General features: G+C 43.2%; 1 protein-coding gene across 7 annotated transcripts in view; it reads left to right on the top strand.

The window, feature by feature from the left end:
- Positions 1 to 22,279, top strand: part of MTUS2 (microtubule associated scaffold protein 2) — a 322,372-nt gene that overhangs the window by 12,716 nt on the left and 287,377 nt on the right. For 2 of the 7 annotated variants that reach the window (XM_063331986.1, XM_063331997.1), the window contains exon 1: positions 17,413 to 18,272. The exons of 2 other annotated variants lie outside the window; for them this stretch is intronic. The gene's annotated coding sequence lies outside the window, so the exon portion shown is untranslated. Of the gene's footprint in view, positions 1 to 17,411; positions 18,273 to 22,279 lie in introns of those variants that run through there. 3 more of the 7 variants (XM_063332015.1, XM_063332037.1, XM_063332065.1) reach the window with 2 other exon arrangements.

Below are 22,279 nucleotides of genomic sequence, written 5' to 3' on the forward strand. Positions count from 1 at the left end.
GGTTGTTTTAGGTTTGAGAAATTGTCTTTCTAAAATATCCAAACAAGTAAATTAGAGATTGGTTAAGATTACACATTGTTTTCCAGTTGTGAAAGAAATTAGAATGTTGCCCTTTGCCTGTTGTGGATCATAATTTTCTAGTTAAATGGTTCACCTGTATCCAGTAGGAGTCCAATATAACATCAGCTAGAGTTGACTTCACTATTTTTTGCATTAAGAAATGAACTAGAACTTGCAGACTTTCCCGAAGTCTTACTAGTAAAGTAGTTCTTCCAGAACAGATTCTCTGCTAGAATAAAATTTAATGTGACAATATTTTTCATAACCTCAAGTATATATGCTTGAGGAGTGCCTCATTTGATGGATTTCTGGCAGACCTCAGCCTCTGTCTCAGCTAATGATTTGCCAATACTCAAGATTCTGCTTTTCTTTTTGCACGTGCAGTGTCCATGCCTTTTTCTTCTGCGCACCCTATTTCTCTTAAATAAGTACAGTGTTTCTTAGTCTTGATTTTTATCACGTTTTTGTCTGTTACCTTCTTAACCTTTAATAGAATTGAGCTTCCTTTTGAAAAAGGCAATTCTAATTTCTATTGAAATTGAGCCCAGTCACTGCAGTTGTAAGCAAGCTTTCAGTGGAACAAATTGTTTGCCCTTTTTTAAAAAAGAAGCTATTCAAATATCAGCAGTACAGTGAAAGCACTGCTTTCCATTTCTAGCTCTGCCATGCAGGAATTGCAAGTGTTTTGACAATTCATGTTGACATGGGGAGGCTCTTATTTGTCAGTCAGACCTCTACGGTCGTCAGCTCACAGTCCATATGGCCTTTTGCAAGCCCGTGGTTGCTGCTAGGCTGCTGTGCAGACAAGGTGAACTTCATGAGATGGAGTTCATGCTGTGGTTGGCTTTGGGGCTGGCTCTGGACTGCATCCGAGGCAGAGGGAAAGGACACTAGCTGAGGTCAAAAATTGATATATTTTCTCTTCTTGTCCTTTGTGAAAGTCTTAGAAGTACAGTCTTAACAAATGGTTGTTACTCAGATCACTAATAAAATTTACTTGGTTAGAGCAGCATGCGTGTAGAAATTCACTTCTCAATATTTGAAGCAAGTGACATAGAATCATAGAATCATTTAGGTTGGAAAAGACCCTTGGGATCATCGAGTCCAACCATCAACTCCACTCTACAAAGTTCTCCCTTACACCATATCCCTTAACACCACATCTAAACGAGTCTTAAACAGGGAGTGTTTAAGGGATGGTGGAGTCACCAGCCAGGGATGGTGACTCCACCACCTCCCTAGGCAGCCTATTCCAGTGTCTAACCATTCTTTCTGTGAAGAATTTTTTCCTAATGTCCATGTCTGCATGTCGTCTTGCTCTGTCTCCAGAGCTGACTCGCACATCTAGCCTCAGTGAGGGCTTGTGAGGAGCTCTATGGGCAGAAGAAGGTTTGCATGAGATGGTCACATCCAGATGTCTGAGACCTGCATCTCCCAGTATTATACTGTGCTCAGCACAAATGTATGTGGGCAGATGAGTATCCTGAGCAAAGAACCTGCAGAATGACTTACTGGATGTATTCAGGTGGATTATAGAAGTTGTACTTGGCACTGGTGAGGCCACACCTCAAAGACTGTGTTCAGTTTTGGGCCCCTCATGACAAGAAAGACATTGAGGTGCTGGAGCGGGTCCAAAGAAGGGCAAAGAAGCTGGTGAGGGGTCTGGAAAACAAGACTTGTGAGGAGCAGCTGAGGGAGCTGGGGTTGTTCAGCCTGGAGAAAAGGAGTCTGAGGGGAGACCTTATCGCTCTCTACAACTACCGGAAATGAGTTTGTGGAGAGGTGGGGGTCGGTCTCTTCTCCCATGTAACACGCAATAGGACAAGAGGAAATGGCCTCCGGTTGCACCAGTGGAAGTTTAGGATGGATATTAGGGAAAATTTCTTCCCTGAACAGGTTGTCAGGCACTGGAACAGGCTGCCCAGGGAAGTGGTTGAGTCACCATGCCCAAAGGTATTCAAAAGATGTGTAGATGTGGTGCTGAGGGACATGGTTTAGTGGTGGACTTGGCAGTGCTAGGTTAATGGTTGGACTTGATGATCTTGACGGTCTTTTCCAACCTAATCAATTCTATGATTCTATGAACACAGTGCTACCATACTCTTAAGGGTCTCTTCCAATCTCTATGACTCTGTGATTCTATGACTCTAAGTTACTGATTTCCCATGTTTAACCACACCATTACTGAATTGTTTCTAAGGAGCAGCATCCCAGCTGGCATGGAGTCCAGAGAGCAGGAATCAGCTTGTGCATGCTTTGGGACAAGAACACTGTTTTCATTCAGTGTTGTGTGGCTTAGAATAAGGGATGCTACTCCAAGCATCCTTTCAGTACAAAGGATTAGTCAAATAAAATGAAGGATATAAACAAGGGCTAAGACATGATCCATCTGCAATGACAGAATAGCAACAACTTCATAAGCTCCTAGTTTAGCCTGCTTAAATAACGTTACTTGCAAAGAATCTTCTGATATGTTAATTATATTATTCATACTGTTTTTCTGAATTTCAAAACAAAGTGTGACCTTGATTTCAAAGTAAAAGTGCATGAAAGCATGCTATGCTTATTTTTCATAATTAATCATGTATAAGCCAATTTTATGGCAAAACAGATAAATGAGATGTCAGAATACTTGTTTGTAAATACTTTGCTTCAAGATGTTAGTGCAATTTGTGTCTTCGCTGTAAAGAAACCCAGTATTTCTTTCAGTTTTACTGTAGGATGAAAGCATAGCATGACATATACTGCAGTTAAACTCTAAATGGATATACTGTAACTGGAGTATATATTTTGTTTAGTTATTGCAATGTGTGTGCTAAAAAATACAAAAAAAAAAAAAATCTTCCTTTTTCCTTCTGTAGTAGCCTAGGGGAGTTCTGCTTGTCCCCAGCATCCCTATCAATCACACGTGTGCAGCTCAGCTTGCACGAGACACTAACATGGTAGGCATCAAGAGTTTCAGAGCTGCATTTCAGCAAATATCGAAAGGCTCATTCAAAGGTGGCAGCTGCTCAAACCAAGAGATGCTGATAACCTGCCCTCTGAATGTCAGGGGGATCCTGAGCCTGCCTCAGAGGCTGAAGCCAGTGCTTTTCCAGAGATGACTCAGAAAATGGGCTTTTCCTCCCTTCAGGAGAAGACAAGCTTATGTGACTTGGCATCTCCAAAGGAGAGTACATGCATTGATGATGGCCCTTGTTTGACACTGCAGTTAGGTGTTTGGTGGAGTAGGTTAGGTTTGGGGCCAGTGGAGCCTCCCATCCTCACCCCAGGGAGAGGTGAGGGGGGTACCATGGCAAGTGCCTCCCACTGAGGATGCTTCCAGGGCGGGTGGGTGGGTGGGTGGAGAGATGGGGCCCCTGACCCGGAACCCATGCAGGCAGGCTTTGCCGTGTTTTGGCAGCACAAGGGTACAGGGATGCTGCGGGGTGAGCTCAGAGGCGCAGGACAGGCACCACCAGCCTTTGTACACCCAGCAGGGGCTCCGTCTCCCACCCAGGGCTTCGGTTACAGGAGCCTCTGTCGGGACAACCAGAAAACGACACCAAAACTAAACGGGTAGAGCCATTTGACTAGTAGTAACAAATGCCCATTAACATCATATGCAGGTAATTTTGCATAATGAAGTTAACAGCTGATGTCGTGCATTGTAAGTGCTTTTCAAATAGGTTTTACTGAATTCTGCTGTGAAGTGTCACAGGACAGTATTATTTTATAGCTCACTTCAGTTGTCTCTCTACCTCTATCTACCGAGCCCTGGCACTTAGTATCTGTTACATGTGCAGCATAATAGGTTTCGGCATTAGGCTGCATTCAGTGCATAAGCCAGTATTAGTGTGAGTCTTTTAGCCCTTTCTCCTAAGCTGCCAAGTGGTAGGGGATATAGCTCGGATGAGAGAAAACAATTTAAACTTTCTCAGTGAACCAGTTTTGAGAAGAGTTTTTCTCAAATGCGGAGTTTCACACTGAAGCCGCGTGATTAAAAGCCTATGGGGGAATCAAGCATAGGAATGGTTTTAAGGAAGATCAAGGGACCGAATGCAATTTTTTCTGCAAATGATAATTAAAGAAACAGCATCCTCATTAGCATAATACGCTAAATGATAAAAAGAATTGGACAGATGCCTAATCTTGAAATGCTTCTTAATTTACAAGTACACATTTTAAAAAGAAAGCAATTGAGGTCTCTTCTTTGTAGCTGCCTCCCTGAATCATCAAAACTGCCTCTTATATAACTTACTGTCTCAAAGAGGAAAAAAATACTCAAAAAAAGTAATGTTAAGTACTCCAGGACACCATCCATACAATGTCTGTTGCACATGTACAGGCGTACTAGAGCATCTGCAATACTTTAGGTCTTCTGAGATTGGATGTCTACCAGATGAAATTACACGTTTGAGCAGATGTTCTCAACTGGAGCCATATGTGGCCCCAAAAGAGTCCAAAGGCAGATACCACAAAAATGAAACATTCATTTTCTGTTGATTCTTGACTCTATCTCAGAGTGGCCACCTGAGTTTCTTATGATTAGATGTTGAGCCATAGAGAAATGTACTTGAAAGCCCTATCCAGTTTAGGTTTTGAGAAGAATTTCTGAATTCTTGCTGAGGGCAACAATGACTTTCTGTTTTTAATGAAATTGTGAATTACACAGAATCACAGAATGGTAGGGGCTGGAAGGGACCTCTGGAGATCATCTAGTCCAACCCCCCTGCCAGAGCAGGGTCACCCAGAGCAGGTTGCACAGGAAAACGTCCAGGCGGGTTTTGAATGTCTCCAGAGAAGGAGACTCCACCACCTCTCTGGGCAGCCTGTGCCAGTGCTCTGCCACCCTCAGGGTAAAGAAGTTCCTCCTCACATTTAGATGAGGAGGAACTTCTTTACTTTGAGGGTGACAAATGTGGCAAGGAGAAATAGGTGGCGTTCACATTGATGCCTCCACAACTTACCTATATTCTGTTCTTGTCCAATATAAGCTACAATGGAGCAGTTCCTCTGTTTCACTTCAAATATCATCCTAGTTCTTTTCTTGTACCACTGTATCTATAGGTTCCCAAAGGGTTGTGAAGTGAACCAAAAGAATTATGTCACCACCTGCAAATGTGGGGAGGCTCCTCAGATCTCATTAGTCTGTCTACACTGCCGCACGAGAGCCAAGTATGTGTCAGGGGAGTGACCTGCCCGCAGTGCTTGCTGCCCCCTGCTCTATGCCAAGAGTTGTTCCGCACTACCCAGTGCTCAGCTTGGGCTCTCTTCTGGGCCCCATACAGTGCCCTGTAAAACATAATTATTACTCTATGCACATTTTTTTTTCCATTCAAGGCTGTGAAATATGGTGAGCACCAGAGTACTTCTTATAGCGTAAAACCGAGGGTATGTGCTGTGGGCACGCAGGGTCAGCGAGAAGGCGTGTTAGGAGTGCTAAAACTCACTGGGCTAGTGATGGGAAACTGTGTTGGTGGGCGAGGGGGGAGCCCATGCTGCTCCAAGAGTAGTCCCTGGTGTGAATGGTTCCCCCAACCACACTGGGGTGTTGCCAGAGCATTTAAAGAAGACTTCCCTTAATTAAACGAGTGTCCTTTCTTTGTCTATTAGTGCTAGAATGTGCATCTCTGGAAGACTGGGGTGGGAATTACACTTTTAATAAGCGTAAGTGGATCAAGAAGAAATTTTTTTTTTTTTAGGAGTGAAAATAATTTCTCAGTGGGAACTGACTTTTGAATTATTCCACTTACAGCCCCAATGCAAGGTGGAGGCTGGCTGCAAACAGATGTCAGATTTTCTGTCTGGAAATAGCCCTCCTTTTCTCAAATCCCAGAGCTTCTCTTCAGGTGGAGAGCTAGTAACCACCACTTTGTGAAGGGGCTGCGGCAGCCAGAGAGCCAAGAGGTAGGCTGGAGTAGGCAGTCTCTACCAAAGCAGTATTCAAAGTTTACGTATTCTGATGAGTACAAATCCCAATTTAATGTTAGATAATGAAAAGTCTTCAACTGATGACTAACTTGACAAGGGCACTGCAGAAAGTCAGAAGACCTTTCAGCCCTCTGCTAGGTGACTGCTACTGGTGATAATGTTAACTCTGTTGCTGGCTGTGTTTGTTTTTGGTATTAAGACTGTTAAGAAACAAGGTGATGATTTAATACCTTAGAGTAAATACCAATATTCTACTCAGAAGATGTTACGGCAGGTAACTTGTTCAGTTTCCATCTTAACTTCAGAAGTAATTTAGAGTCAAAGACCCCCCTGTTTAATTTTTCTAGTGTCTTAACACATGGAGGTGAACCTGATCCCTTTATATCCTGCTAATCTTTCATATATGCTGAAGTAGTAACCGTGGAGCTGGAGAGTTCTGATGTATAAAAGGCAGCACTATTGATCTTGGTGATGTGTGTATTTCCACATAGGGCTTTGAACTTGTGATAGTCCTGGAGAATGAGTAAATTGAGTGGTACGTGCTAGGGTGTGCATTTTCAAGGAAATGCTGTATCTCATTCAGATCTGCAGTTGCCACGAGTGAGTAACAAACACGAAGACACGAGCATCCTTCCTTTTAGCTGGTCTGAACGCTGGTAGCACTTCAGCTATTCAAAAATCTCAAAAATCCAGCATTGCTGTCCGTAGGGCTCTGCAGATTTTCTCTGCGTGCTTCCCTGTTCTCTGCTCACTGTGCTTGCAGCTGCTTAGCTGGGCAGGTGGTACGGGATGGAGGGTGACCCTTCTTCATCCTGTTCAAGGACTTCTGGATCCACTGTGCTGGTATTGCATCTGGGCTTCTTTATCAGTTCAGAAAGATGGGGACAGGGCAGCATGGAGGTGTGTTGCTCTGCTGGGGCTGGCATGTAGTGGGAGTGCATGCCTAGGCCTGGGGATCCAGTTCTTCCCAAAAGAGCTCATTTTCATATAGTTCGTGTTCATGGAGAGTTTGCAATGGCTTGTGCATGCTATAAGGACCACGTCTGAAACAGTCTTCCTCACTTTCTGTTTTTTCTAGTAGATTTTAATGATATTCATTGCAGTCCTACTAATTTTTCTTGTGGTTCTCCTGATATTTCATGATTTTTTTCTTCAATGCCTGCTTTGCATACATGTTTTACATATGTGTAAACTTTTTCTAATCCCTACAGTCTAAGGGGGAAAAAGCTAGAAAAAGTGATGCAACTGACAATTGACAAATAAATGTATTGTAACATATTTTTAATTATGAGGTTTTGGAGGAATGACACATAACTCTTGAATTGTAGGGTTTTTCAATGTTAAATTTGTTCTACTCTATTTCTTTTAACGACTCTTTCAAGTAAGTAAGTGTAGGCTCGGTTATTTTCCTGCTGAAAGTAAATGGGATTGTAGTCTGGCATTTGTATTTTTTCTAGCATTCAAATAATTCCTGTCAGATCTCATCTGTTTACATTTGAGCTGCAGTTATGGATTTGTCTGTGTTCCTCTGTCAGGATCCGTCACTATAGTAGCTAAGAACTTTCCCAGGAAAAACAACCCTTGGCGATGATTCTCTTCTTCCTCTCTTAAAGGTTTTAATACTTTTTTCCCTGCAATGTCTTCATTCATATTGCATCACCGAATACTGGGATACAGCCCTTCATATTAATTTTGACTTTCTGAAAAAGAAAAAATTGCCAGATATAACTTTTACTTTTGTAAAACTTAAGCCTTTTGTCCACCTAAATATTACTCCTGAACAGTTATCACCTATAAAGATGTCTCTGAAGGAAAGATTCAGGCTGCTGAATTTAACCCTTAAGAAAGGAAGAGGAGGTCTTCACTGACATAATAAACCATTCAAAAAAATAACTGTGGGAAGCTTGGAGCCTGTCACCCCTTTTCTGATTTGCAAGAGCGTTCTTCTTTTTCTGTCTGCCCCTGGTGCTGCTCGAGAATTGGTTCCTGTAAATTTCAGGGCTTTATTAATTTGACTTATATTTAAAATGCTGTTTCTATGGAGTCAAAAGTATGCTTCGCATGCTGGTTCCATAGAAAGTAGAAGAAAAGTAAACAGTTGTTCCACTTCTCAATATGAGAAGAGATCAAGAATATATCAAGACCCTTTATTTAAAAGTGAAGAAAAAAAGTCAATGCTTCTCTCCCAAATCCTCCTGAAGAATGTATTTGTTAGATATTTGCCACTTAGGAATTTTCTGAATGGAGGAAGCCTGACTATAGGTGTATAGCTTGCTTTAGAATGTAAATTTTTCTCAGTTTTCACTCATAAAGGTAATATAAATATTTCATATACTTAGGGGTCTATGCTACTTCTAGATTAGAACAGAATATATGAAATCATGAACCTGCTACAGTTTTTAAAGAAACCAATGTTATTTTATTTTTGCTGTGAATACATGTTCCACTTGTACTAAATTTCAAAGACTGTTTTGCTAAAATTTCCTGGGCATCTGCATCTGATTGCCATGTAGTACTGTAATAGGATATAAATTAGAACTCTGGGGACTTCTGATAATGTTCAGTGAAGATGAAACTTTGAAGCACAGGAAGGGGGTTGCTTTGCTCATACTGCAAGTGGTGACAGAGAGGTAGAAGAAAGTTTGTGAGAGTAGATGAAGGAGCTCGAGCTCTCTCCCCATACCAAACTTGACCCCAAATGTGAAGAATTTCTTTGCACAAAATATTTTTTCCCCTGTATCATATAAATGATTGAGAATAAACTTGCTGTGATAATGAGTGACAATAGGTGTTGACTGTCACCACCTTCTGCACCCTGGAAGTCATCAACCGGGTTTTTCTTTCATAAGGTGCTCCGCTGGTCTCCCTCAATTAATTCACCCATTCCCTTGCCCTCTCCTGTAAATTCCTGTCTCAACACCCCTACCCTTCTCCTCAGTTATTTCACTATCAATAAAAATCTTCCAGACCTGTTGGGTTTCTGATTTTCCTCCTTCCTTCACCTGGGCAAAAGAGAAGACCATGGTGAGGGTTAGGAAATATCATGTTGCCAAAAGGCTCATCTCCTCATTAGAAAAGGACACAAACTATAATGGAGCATGTACAGGTTCTTACTGAGATGCCTTGAAAATAATGTTTTGGTTCAGTTAGGAGAAAATTTTGGTGTTGCTCTACTGACCTAAAATTGTGTTAGGTGGGATCATAGCCATGCAAGTCTGGATATAGGGAAGAGGGAGAGGGAAAGCTTACCTTTTGACAAAGAAAGAAGAAAGAAAGGAGAAAACAGCTTTCAGAAAAAAGACTCTGCTGGTTTTTTACCACTATTGATGGGTCTCTTCAAACTTTGCCATACCTGCCACGTTTTCTTCCTCAACTTTTTCAGCTTTTTCGCTTGAAAATATTAAATGTTCTCAGATTTAAGTTCCTGCTGTTGACAGTACACTTCACATGAAAAACATTTTATTTGGAAACATGCTGAAGTTTTTGCCCAGATATAGCTTATAAATCCATTTTCTCCTCTCCATCCCTGGGCCGAGGCTTTCTTTTTAGTTCCTGACAGGGACTGACCTGGTTTGACCACTTTTCACAGTTGCAGTTACCACTGCTAGGTCAGCTCTTTCCAAGACTACTTTTTTAATCCTGACCTGCCTGATCTCCTGCCACCGTAGCCCATCTCTGGTTCCTCTCTGGGAATGACTCATCAGTGTTCAAAGCATGCAGCTAAAATAGATATTCTACTCCTTTTCTCTGCACATTTTTCTGTGCAGAGGGCACAGTTGACTACTTGCTGCCCAAACCCACAGCAGGGAATTACCTGCACACCATCCTACTTCAAATCCTGTCACTCTGCCTGTAACACCCCTTAGATATTCAGTGCCCCACTTTTGATGCAACTGCTGCTCCAACACAGCAGTGTACACCACTCTCCTGGCTGGTCTTCCCTGCTGTACCACCTTCTGTGCCAACCTCCTCTGCTGCCTCTCTGGTGGCCAAGACAGTAGAGAGCGCTTATCCTCAGCCCTGAAAGCCCTTCACATCTTCACCTGATCCTTGACCAGTTTGATGCCTCGCTCATCAACCACTTGTCTGTGCCTCCCACAGCACGTTTATGTTCGTGCTACACTTCGCTGCTTCATCTCCAGAGATTGTCAATTGGTGAAGCTGGTTGGGGATGCTGGTAAAAATATTTTTGCTGTGTAATAAGTATTATGCTTGATCAATAGTGATGGGTCAGTTCTAATATTTTTTCTTTTCTTAATTCTGCAGACAATCACTAGCAAGGAAGTTAGAAAATTCAGTTTTCTGCCCTTTGACACAAGCCTTTCCTGGTAATAACTAATGTCTAAGATGAGCGGTTCATTAGATGAACTCTATGGATTGACTTCAGCATTTTGGACTTTCATCATTAAGTGCATCACAACAGAATATTGGTCAAGAATTAGCAAGAGAGCTACCTGGGGCTTGAATGTCTTCTTTCTCTTTGCACTAAGGCAGCTCCAGCAACTCTACCACAATGTTACACTTGAGTTCTACTGCGTTCAGTTATGGACTCTTGATTTACTGGGGCAAGGTGTTTTGTTTGACACTTTGAAATGGTGTGTTTTAATGTGCAGTGGCTGAAGAAGGGTTTTAAAATGCAAAATAGTGATGCATAATGATGCTGATTTCTGAGAAGTGGGTCTTGTCAAGAGGCTCATTGGCATCACTAACCATTTGGAAGAACCTGACTGCATTTCTGTTTCTGCCAGGGTTTGCTGGCTCCTGCTATCTATTTTGCACGTTCAGAGTTGTTTCTTGGACACCCTGCAACAACTAGCCTTTTCCTTTCAATCCTCTGAAAGATGTTGTCATGGGTATCATGTCTCCGTATATCATCCTGTCTTCATCAGTGAATACAGAAAAGCCTCTCAGGTCTCAAAGTCACTCCTTCAGAGACATTTCTTTTTCCTGTTTTTTTCTTTTGCTTTTTCTTCTTGGCTTCAAAAGGCAGTGTGAATTGATTTGGAATCCAGTTTTCACATATTTACAAGTTCCATTAAAATTTCATTTCAGGGGGTTGAGACTATTCAGTCTTCATTGGTTTATTATATTGAGAACACAATCTGTGCCCTGGGACTATAAAAAACCTCAAGGCTGTATTTCATAATACACCGAATTTTATTTCCTTTTTGTAAATGTTGTTAAAAGAGTTTGCATTTTGTTTTAAGTTGCTGTCTTATAGTACTGCAAACTGCACTGAAATAAAGTGTGCTGCTACTGTAACGATCAAGCTGGCTTATGCCATGTTCTTGGAGTAGAGGTAATAGAGGTAATTTTAGCTGACGGAATTACAAAAACTACCATCACCACTTGATTCAAGGGAAGATTCCAAGTTCTGGAAAAAATGCACCCATAAATCACTGATAGGACAACGTCCTGAAGAAAATTCTGCAATACAAAATGGAAATGATACTCCTGGAATCTAGTCTATTAGGTGTAAAGGTTTCTCTGAGTACGAACTGCCCTCTGCAGAATGTGTGGTCGTTTACATGTGATTTGCGGTCATTACAGGAGGATCCATTTCTGAGCACCTCCTGAAGTGCACCAGTCATCCTTCCGAGTGTCACCTTTATTGCAGGAGAGTGACTACACCTGTATGAAAGGACAGAGCAAGACAGGACCTCCTTTTTGCCTTTAATTGCCTAAAAGTGTAAATAGTGGCTCTTCACTAGAGAAGGTGGTCAGTGTCCATTCCTAGTGCAAGAGTTTGGCCTTGCTGATTAGTCTGCAAGCTCTCTTCCAGACAACGTTTCTTTTATCCAACCCCATAGTGAAAAATGGAACAGCCCGTCTTTCTTCTGTGAAAGCAATTAAGCGTATGCACTTCATAGTCCAAATAAGGTAGAAGAGTTTATGCGACCTTATGTTGTTGCTGTAGGAAGAATATGTGCTCTATGAAATATCTTTAGAGGTCGGAAGAGATCTTTTTTTCTGCTGAGAAGTCAGCTTCCCACAGATCTAGTAAAACTCAACCCTCTCTGCTGCTTCCCAACTTTTATATTCTAAGAGTTCATCTCAAGTGCTCTTTTGTGAAAGGCCAGAGAAGTTTGCCTGGGACGTGCAGAAGAGTGACTAGGAAAGCATCTCTGATTACATGCAATGTGTAATCCCCTTATTTGATACCAGTGATAAGTGGAGCCTTGATCTCTGTATACTATGGTCCTATTTGTAGCCAGGATATTCTGCTAGCACAGAGGCTAATGCCTCCCTTCCCAGCTACACAAATGCTTCTTATTTACACAGCTTTGACTGTTTATTCTTGGTCCTAACCGATCATTTAGCAGACTGTGTGCCAGCGTGGCCAGGCTCTGCAGATTGCAGGAGGGTGCTCTAAATGACACACATCATTACACAAGGCTCTGGCCCTGGCCGCTGGGAATTATGTAGAAATAACATTAAAAATATCTGACTCACTAGGGCTGAAAAACACAGAACTGAAAAAAACTTGCACTGGTTAACTACTGGTGTCAGAGTGTCTTTGAGCATGATGGTAAGCCACAGTAGGTATAGTAAAATGAAAACTATTAGCAATGTTGCAGGTCTGTCATAGCTAATTTAACCTAATTGCGCAGTTGAATCCTTGGCAGCTTTAACTGTGTCTTAGAATGGTACTTATCACTTGTTTTCATACATAATTTAACGAAACAATCAGTACAGTATGACTGCAAGCAAGGTTTAAAGTTAAGTGGAAATATAGAAGGGAAGGCACGAAACTGAGGTTAGAGAAAACAGAGTAAGGAGAATAATTAGGTGAGAAGTCTGGAAGGAGACTAAGGGATGGTAGGCAGAAATAAAACTTGGAGGGATGAGGAGGAAGTAAATCCAGGAACCCAACAAAAGCTTTCAGAGGAAGGTGAAATGGTCTGCAGTATATTAGAAACACATACTGCTCAGTACAGGCTTTACCTCAATGGTGCATATTGTACACTTCGAAGAGGAGAGCTGGAAGGCATCTCCAGGCATCGTCTTTTATACTTCTCTTCCCCAGGGCAGGATCACGTGCACGCTTCAAAATGTTGCTGACCCATTTTCATGTGCGCTGAAGAGAATGCATGCCACTCATTAATTGCATGGGTACTCTTTTAGACTGGCTCTGCCCAGGCATCTGGAAATATTTAATTGATACCAAACATGACTGGAGGTTGAATCCAGGTACTGGAATAGTGCCCTCAATACAAGTAACTTGGTAAGCAGCCATGTATGTGCATCAGATACCAGTATTAGAATGGGAAAAGCAGCTCTTCAGGAGAAAATCTGTGCTTCTGGGACTAATTTAAACTTCAACAGTGATATAAATGAACTGAAGTTGATTTTGTTGAAGGACACTTTGGTTTTTAGCATCCACAGAATCAGCAATGGAAGGCTGCTAAAGAGAAGGATGTTAGTGATTAAAGCATCCCTCTTGGTGTTTGGAAGTTTTAGTGTCATAGAATCATTTAGGTTGGAAAAGACCCTTGGGATCATTGAGTCCAACCATCAACTCCACTCTACAAAGTTCTCCCTTACACCGTATCCCTTAACACCACATCTAAACGAGTCTTAAACACATTCAGGGATGGTGACTCCACCACCTCCCTGGGCAGCCTATTCCAGTGTCTGACCATTCTTTCTGTGAATAACTTTTTCCTAATGTCCAGCCTAAACCTACCCTGCTGCAGCTTGAAGCCATTCCCTCTTGTTCTATTGCTAATTACCTGTGAGAAGAGACCAGCACCAACCTCTCTACGATGGCCTTTCAAGTAGTTGTAGAGAGTGATGAGGTCTCCCCTCAGCCTCCTCTTCCTCAAACTAAACAGTCCCAGCTCCTTCAATCGCTCCTCATAAGATTTGTTCTCCAGGCCCTTCACCAGCTTCGTTGCCCTCCTCTGCACTCGCTGCAGCACCTTGATATCTCTCTCATATTGAGGTGCCCAGAACTGGACACAATACTCAAGGTGTGGCCTCTCCAGTGCTGAGTACAGGGGGACAATCACCTCCCTCCTTCTGCTGGTCAATTCTGCTAGTTCTCCCCAGAGATCTGTCACTGGTGTGATTCCTGACCTTTTGCCAGGTTGGTGGACATCGCTATGCTTCTTTTTTCCCTACTTGCCCCATGTTTAAATTATTGATCCTTAAAGCTGGAGCTAGAACAAAAAGTCCGATGCTTGTATATATAATATAAATATAAGTGTTACCGGTATTTATAAGCTTTTCTTGTAAACAACATGTGCTATCATGTGCAAATAAGAGTATCAGCAAAAATAAGGGCAGGAAGAATAAGCTGTTTCTGAACTGACTGGAATGCCTCTGCTGTGTTCAGTCAATTTTAGAGAACTTGTTTAAGAGCACTGGGAGCTCCACTTCTTGCTACTTTCTAACACAAAAGCAATGGGACATTCTCTAAAATTCAAAGGGCGTTCCTCTTGCGCTTGATTTCATACTTAAATGGTTCTTGGGAATATCCCTTTTTGGTTTTGGTTAACACAGGGCTTGTATGTAAACAGGGTTTGTATGTTATTTTGTTGTTGCTGCTGGTTTGACGGATGAGGAGCGCTGGTATCAACTGGGTGTCCTCTCCTTTGCTGACTCCATGGTCTTTGTGCAAGACTGAAGTTCATGATAATTCAGGTGGAAGAGCATCCCTTGCAATCACAACTATGGCAATCACTAACTGGCAAATAAGCTGTATGTGCATTGTTGCCTACAAGGAGATGCCCAGTTAGTTATCAAAAGTGTTTATTCCTGGTGCAATAAAGAGCTTAAGACAGTTTTTTAACTTGGGGTTGGTGGTGAAGGATGGTCACAGGTGTCCAAGGCAAGTTTTTAGCTGTTAAAAGTAATTGGCAACCAAATTCTAGTAAAAGGATAAACCAGATATTTAAGGACTCTTTGCAAATGAAATAATTCGTTGAAAAGTTTTGCAAAGCAAAAACAGGATAGTAAATGGTATTAAACATATAACTTAAAAATCGGACTCCAGTTCACTTTTATTTCCACGAAATTATATGTTAAATCTCAAATCAAATGAAGTATTATGTAGCAGAGGGGCATACTGTGTTTTCTTTTTGGTGTCTTTTAACCATAAATAGCTCATAATAAATTAAATTCAGTTAAAAGAAGCTGTTAGTGTTCTTGTTTTCTTACCAATCATTTAAATGGTAAACATCAAACCATGAAGAGAAACTGTAAGAACTGTGTTTTCCCCTTTGACAAAGAAAATGTGATAACTGTTCACCTTATTGCGAAAACAGTGCAAAACAGGCACAAATACAGATCTGAAATCATCAGCTGCTTTAAGCAAAATAATTATTTTCAATGAACTGCCAAAAAATTCCTCACCTGGCTTCTGGTCTGATGTTTATCTGCTTTTCAAACTTATGTGTTGGTTTAAAAGGAGGCAACCCCAGCTGATAGGAATATTTAAAAAAGGGACAGTTTACACCTTGTAAATGTTTCAAACACAATTTTCATTTTAACGGTCCGCATATACTCCCTGTTTAATGAGTTTGAAAAGCTTTAATTTAAACTACAGTGAGTTGCTCTGGTACTACCACCCAAGCACTGTCATGCAACATTTGTTCTTGTCTAACAAGACAACATAATCAGAAAAATGAGCATTAATTTTTATAAAAATAACTTTTCATTTCCTGGAAAACAGCAAATAAATGCGCCTGAGGACTGTTTTTGGGCACAAATTGTTTAAAGCTAGCCATTGCTCTTGCAGTTTTTTCTGCATCGAATTTAAGTTTCCCTTTATATCTCTGCCATCACTCAGTACTTTTTATCTTTCTGGACCTGAAGTTTTTCTTTTTCAGCTCTATCTCATTTATTTTAGGTTCTTGAGTTTTCCTGCCATGACAAGCATACTATTTTTACCGATTTTCCAGAGTAGCCAAGACAAATGACGGGGGATGAAAAAATAGTGGGTTTTGTCTGAACCACCACAGTATTACAGTAAGCGCCAGGTTTGTCTCTGTTAACAAAAAGCACCGACAGGCCCTAGGGAGAGGCTGCATGGGGGTACTGCTGGAGTGGTCCCTAGCCCAAATTTGGCCCATGGCAGCCAGCTTTCTCCTGGTGGCTTCCAGGGTCTGTTCTGGGGAGATTTCCCCATTCGGTGGTGTATATGTAGTCACCCATTTCAGTCCTATCTTGGAAGGTGGCCTCATCCCTGGGAAGATACCTGGGCATGTTTAATTTACTGGGATGGGTGTAGCCTACGAGCTTTTCTCAAGCAACCTGAGCTGGTGGTCAAGTCAGCAGCTCTCCTATAATACAGATCTTTGATCCTAAGTCTGTACGTGCCTCTTCCCCCAGGTGAATGTAGGGGTGATGTGGCAGGTGAAGAGCGGTGTGGTGGCATGGCTCTTCTCTGCCCTGCTGACAAGACTGTGCTAGTGGCCCCTTGTCCGCTTGCCCTCAGCAATATTCCCCACCTCATGCTGGGCATGTGAGCACGGCTCAAAGGGTGAAGTTACGTACCACAGGAGCAGCTCTGCAGCAGTTACAAGGGAGCAAACAGGGAAGGAATTGGGATGTATATCAGAACGCGACATTTTCAGACTCATGAGATTAATAAAATGATTTAAAATGGGGCTGGTTTGTGATTTTATTTATCCTCATTTTTTTGCAGTGTTTTTCTGAGCACTGAGTTTTTTCATTTGTGTCTCAGATCATTCTTCTCCTTCCTTTTCTCCTGATGGCTCTTTCTTCCTGTGTCTGTTCCTTCCTTCTGTTGTGTTCCCACATCCCTGGCTGCCTGCCCTTCTCATAGCTTCTGTTTTATGGCTTAACTTCACTTGCCTGTGCCCCAGTCCTGCTCTCCTGTGGTCTGTCTCCTCTCCAGGGCACACCTTGTCATCCCCTCACCACCCTCGCTCCCCCTCGATGAAACCACAGCAGTGATTCTTATGCCTCTCTCCATCCTTACTTCCCTCCATCGCTTTCCTCCTCCCCCCCATGCTTTTTTCCCCCCTCAGATTTGCGTAGGATTGCTTCCCTTCCCAGATTGCCACCTCTAGTTGAGCTCAGAGGGTCCTTGCCCGTCTCAATTCAGTCCCAGCCATGGGATTTCTCGGGGTTTTCCCATTGCACCGACAGCCACAGACCGTGGTTCCTGGGGACTGATCCTGCACAGGGTAGGGGAGGCGCTGGCTAATCGTTCCTGCTCAAGCAGCTTTAAAAAGCAGGATTTTTAATCCTCCTTGTTTTCCAGTGCAGGTACAGTCAGGTGAGACCGTTTTCCAATTTTAGAAGAAAATTAGACTTCGTTGCCTTACAGAGGGGGAGGGGGAAACAAAGGATTATTAACTGGTGGCAGCTGGGCAAAGCCCTCACATTTAGCTATTTTGTATTTTTGCAGCGAAGTTGCATAAGTGACAGGTGACAGCTCTGTGCTTGTCTCCTTGGGGGCTGGTAGGAGCAGTAGGGAGAGCTGTGCGAGGCTGCTCGTGGGGGAGAGGCGAGGTGGCTGCCCAGATCCTTCAGGTCGGTGCTTTGGCAGTATTTTCTGAGCCATAATTGCTGGATTTCCCGGCTGGTGGAGGGGGATCTGCGCGCAAGCGGCTTCCTGGCAGGATTCTGGGAACAGCACCAAAACCCACGACAGGCAGCGAGCAGGTTTTGTGCTCTGAGTCAGAAGTAGGCTGAGAAGATGCAGTCCTCAAAGCACCTACCAGAGACGGAGATCTGTGCGAGAAGGATATTTCCAGCCTGAGGTTCAGAGCTCGGGGGAGCCTTCTCCTGCCCGCACGCTTGGTGAGTCTGTGGGTCAGCTGCTGGTTTTTGGTGAAATCACGGGAGAAGGGAGGTTGCTACCTTTCGCCACCACCATCACCCCGAGCCAGCTCATCCTTCTAGCTATTTCTGTCTGCGCTTATCTCTAGCATCATCCCCCTTGTGCCTGTGTACCTGCCAAGCATTCAAAACAGGCACTGCTGTGGCAGCCTCCTTCTTTCTCTCCAGCCTGGAGGATAAATGACTGGATTGCTTTTTTTTAATTGTTTCCCTGCATCAAGAATTTACGGTGGGAAAGCTGAGCTGGAGGAATGCTTTCAGGAACGAGTGGCCAGGTTGGCAGATCCCTGCTCGTTCTTAGCCCCTAGGGAAGTCCTGCAGCCTGGCCCTTGCTGGGCTCGTGCATTGGTGCTCTCTTTGAAAGCGATGGTTTCCCGGGGCGAGATGTGGTCTCAGGTAACGACAGCCAAAGTTTGGATGCGAGAGAGAAGACCTGGATCTGGCTTGCTTGCAAGGGGACCCAGAACAGAAAGCTGAGTGCTTGGGTGAGTTCACAGCAGCCGGCTTGTCCGATGCAGGACTCTGCTTTATTACAGACTGAGTTACTCAATGTTAAAAAATAACAGTATCAAAAATCCTAGCGTCTGTATGCTGTCTGTATGCTATATGCGTTGTTTTGTTTAGTTTGGGCTGTAAAGTAGACTCTACTCTGTGTTTAGTGCAGCTCACCCTGGTTTGTGACTGGGGAACCTCAGTGTTTGCATCTGGAGTCGTGCAAACACACGCAGACGTGCAAAACTTACATCCTGCTTCCGAGTCTCTGTTACAGCACTCGTTTGAGCCAGTAAACTTCACTCGGATTGGCAAATTGGAATGAAAGCATGTCTTCTGCCACTTCAGTGTATGACTCCAGAGGCACCGAAGCATAGATAACGTGTATATCTGTAACATACTGCTTCTGATCCTTGAAATGCAAGGGGTAGGTGTAATGGGGTACAGTTTCACAGCACCTTCCCCACAATTACTTTATTGGATAGGTGGGAAAAGAAATTGAATAATCAGAATTTTCTCCTTTTAAATAATCAGGTTCTACAGATAGAATTTATTTATTTATTTATTTTTTAATAACCGAACTATATTTCAGTGTGAGGCTGTCAGGGCTCTCCAGATATTTTTTCTATCCGTCCGCCGACTGCAACTGTCATTGTAATGTTTGAAATAAGACTTGGCTTCAGACACCCTGTATCGATATTTCTGTTTGTCGAATCCGTAATTTACATATGGATTCTCATGGTGATACCTACAGTGGAAGTTGTTTCGATGAGCAAGAAACATTGCAGTATGTGGAGTATCTAAATTAATATATTGTTTCTTTCAGTGTTTATAAAATACTTCTGTGCTGCAGGCAACTATTGATTTACAAAATTTAACTTTAAAATATTAATAGTTTTTAGCACAACAGTATAAAAGCATTTGTAGTTGGCTCCTGCCCAGATGTAGCATTTGGGCTGAGATCACTTTGCCCTGCCAGCTATAGTCTGGATGGTGCTTCTGGCCAGAAGCAGAGTCCTCAGCTTTTTTGGCTTAGTTTCCTACTGGACTATGAAGTTAAAGCTGGCAGGTCCAAGGAAGAGTGTGTTTTACCCTGACTGTTGGAAATCATCCAGCTTTACTTGGTATGAGTTGGTCAGGTTTCAATGTATATCTGTATATTAAGGGGCTTTTAAATCTGTAACAAAGTTTTGTTTTTCTCTCAATCCGTAAGTACAGGTAACTAGTTCTTATGCAGCCCTTGTCATGAATTCACGAGAAAGCCTTTTGCAAATGGGATCACTGCCACTGTACCATTGCACACATTCAGGAGTGACGGCACAGGAGGTGGGAGTTATTTTGTTTCATTTTTACCATCTAAAAGGTGGACTGGTCATTCAGGCTCCCACCACATCAAAGGGAGAGGTGCACAGCTCATCACAGCTCTGGAGGAGCTTCATTCCCTTTGAGTATGTGATGCCTACGTAGTTAAATAGCTCAATTCTCCTGCCCAGTCCCAGGTCCTGGTCCCCTGGACCAGATAGGTTGGGTTTCTTTGCTTCAAACGCTTGTCTTCTGGAGACAACTAATTATTTCCCTCTGAGACAAAAGCCATGCTAGTTTTGAGGACAACTTACCGAGGGGGCTGACACTGGAGGAGTTAAGGGTGACACCACGCCAGGTCTGGCTCCCCACCTATATGGTCCTCCAGTGCTGTCCCAGCCAGGAGGGTTACCAAAAGCACCCATGTGCCCATGCCTTGCTCCAAGACATGCAATACGCCCTTCATGCAGTTGAATGCTGCTCCGGTGAGCTGCAACACAGACCTTGCATTATATCAGACAATTTTGAATGGAGAAACTAATCAGTTGCCAGGTGGCACCTTGATATGTGGACAAAGCGCTTAATGTGTGGGTGTGACCAAGTGGGCGTAGACAGGGGTGGCTGTGTGGGTGCTCTGGGGACAAGAGGCCTGTCTGTGGGGCAGGTGTCTTTGGCAGGGCACACGCTGTCTCTGTTGGCCAGGGAAGTGCTTGCCTGCTGAGCTGGACTAGATGCGTTTCGGGCAGCTGACAGATGGAGCAGACCTCACCTGGCGTGACTTGCACAAGGTCATTCCGCAGGTGAATGCCAAAGCTGGATGCAAAATCCCGGCCCGTGTGTTACTCCCTAGGACACGCCACCTCCACAGCACTCAAACAGCCCCGCTTTGTTTGCGCTTTCCTCATTCTCATGTGGTTTGTGAAATCCTTGTTCTACACACCAGTGCCTTCATGCCCCACAGTGGGTCTGGCTGGGCAGTGCTTAGCACCAATGAAGATATGAAGTCAGCCATGGCTGCAGGATGAGAGGAAAAAAACAAGGGAAAAATCGTTCTTTTCCTAGATTTTGCAAAACGTCATAGCTAAGATCCTGTTGTGCAGCAAAGGCAGCAGGTGCCTGGCACTGTCAGAGTAGTGGTGGTGGCCTTAACTGATCCTCTACAAGCCACTAAACCACACAACATTTGTGAACATTGCTGCAGTGCGCTCTTTTGCATTCCAGTTCCTATGGAAACATGCTGTAAGAATGTCTAAAATAAGTACAGTGCTTTGAAACTATTATTATTTTGATCTTTTCCTTTCCCCTAAAAATCTCCTTTATCACCTTTTTGGCTGAATTTTTAATACATCAAAAAGGTTGTCGTCATTATCTAGCAACAGTGTGCTACCCAGGTTTCTGCATCCTGGGATGTGATACAGAGATCAGTGTTCCCTTCCCCCATCCTCCCTGCTCAATGGGGTGGCAGGGTGTGGGTGTAAGTGTTGAACATATACATATATATATATGTGTGTGTGTGTGTGTGTGTATACACACACTGAAGGAGGCTTGGCTCCAGCTCCCTTTCTTCCCCATGTAGTGAATGAGACGGTGGTATTTGACACAACAGGGGAAGGCACGAGCTTATTCCCAGCTCCTTTGAGGATTATGGCATAGTATTGGCTATATAGATTGTGGGAGGGAGTGCAGGAGGTCACCTAGCCCAGCTGCCCATCGAAGCACAGCCGTCTTCACTGGCGATGCAGGAGATGGTTGTGTGCCAGATGGAGACATCCTGCAGGAGGGTCAGTGCTGGAGCAGGCCATGGGCTCTTTGGGACAGCTCTTGCAAATGAAACTACTTTTTCTCCTCAAAAGGATGTGCACCCTGGTAATGGAAAACAGGGCTGTGTCTATAAAGCGCGTTCTCCCAGTGCTCCATTGGTTTCCTTGTAAAGCTATTGTCTCCCTTAGAGCAGTCTCCCTCACCTTAGTTATGTGTAAGATTTTCAAAGTAGCCAAGTCCCATCTTCAAAAGCCACTTTTGACGGGAGAGCGTTAGGAGAGCTAGGGCTAAATCCAGTAAAGGGCTAAAAAGCCTTATTTAAAACTAGGTGCTAATTTTTGTTCATTTTTGCCTCTTGCAGTCCCATGTCCCAGAACCCAGTGTTAGGCACCAGGAGAAGAGCTGGAGATGCATCTTTGGCATTTGAGGGGGAAGGAGGCACTTAAATTCCTGAATTGCTTTTCTGGATTTTGGGCAATGACAAAACCCATGATACCCCTATATGTTGGATACGTATTTCTCTTGGTATTTGCATTCTCCAAGTGTCTTCTGGTCTGAGGAGCCACACACCTGCCATTTCTATAGAACCCTGACGGGTCCCAGGAGCAGAGGTAACAACAAAAGCAGGTTTGAAATAAAAGGGAGTTGACACCGGAGCAGTATTTTTCATGACTGCACATCCTAGACAAAATGAATTAAAGAGTTGTGATGGTGCAGATCTAATTGACATTATGCTTTAACATTAAACCATGTTTCAGCCATTTGAAAAATGTGGCCATCTGTTTGAATCCTATTCCAAATCAACAGGCCAAATTCTGCTCATGGGGTTACATCTGCAGAGCCAGAGAGCAGCTGGCTCACATTCATGCTGTGAATCTGTGCACCCTGATTTACATTGCTGCATGTTTAGTCTTTGCATGATGTTTTACATGCTTAT

This window comes from Chroicocephalus ridibundus, chromosome 1 (genome assembly GCF_963924245.1).
Source record: "Chroicocephalus ridibundus chromosome 1, bChrRid1.1, whole genome shotgun sequence".
NCBI lineage: Eukaryota > Metazoa > Chordata > Aves > Charadriiformes > Laridae > Chroicocephalus > Chroicocephalus ridibundus.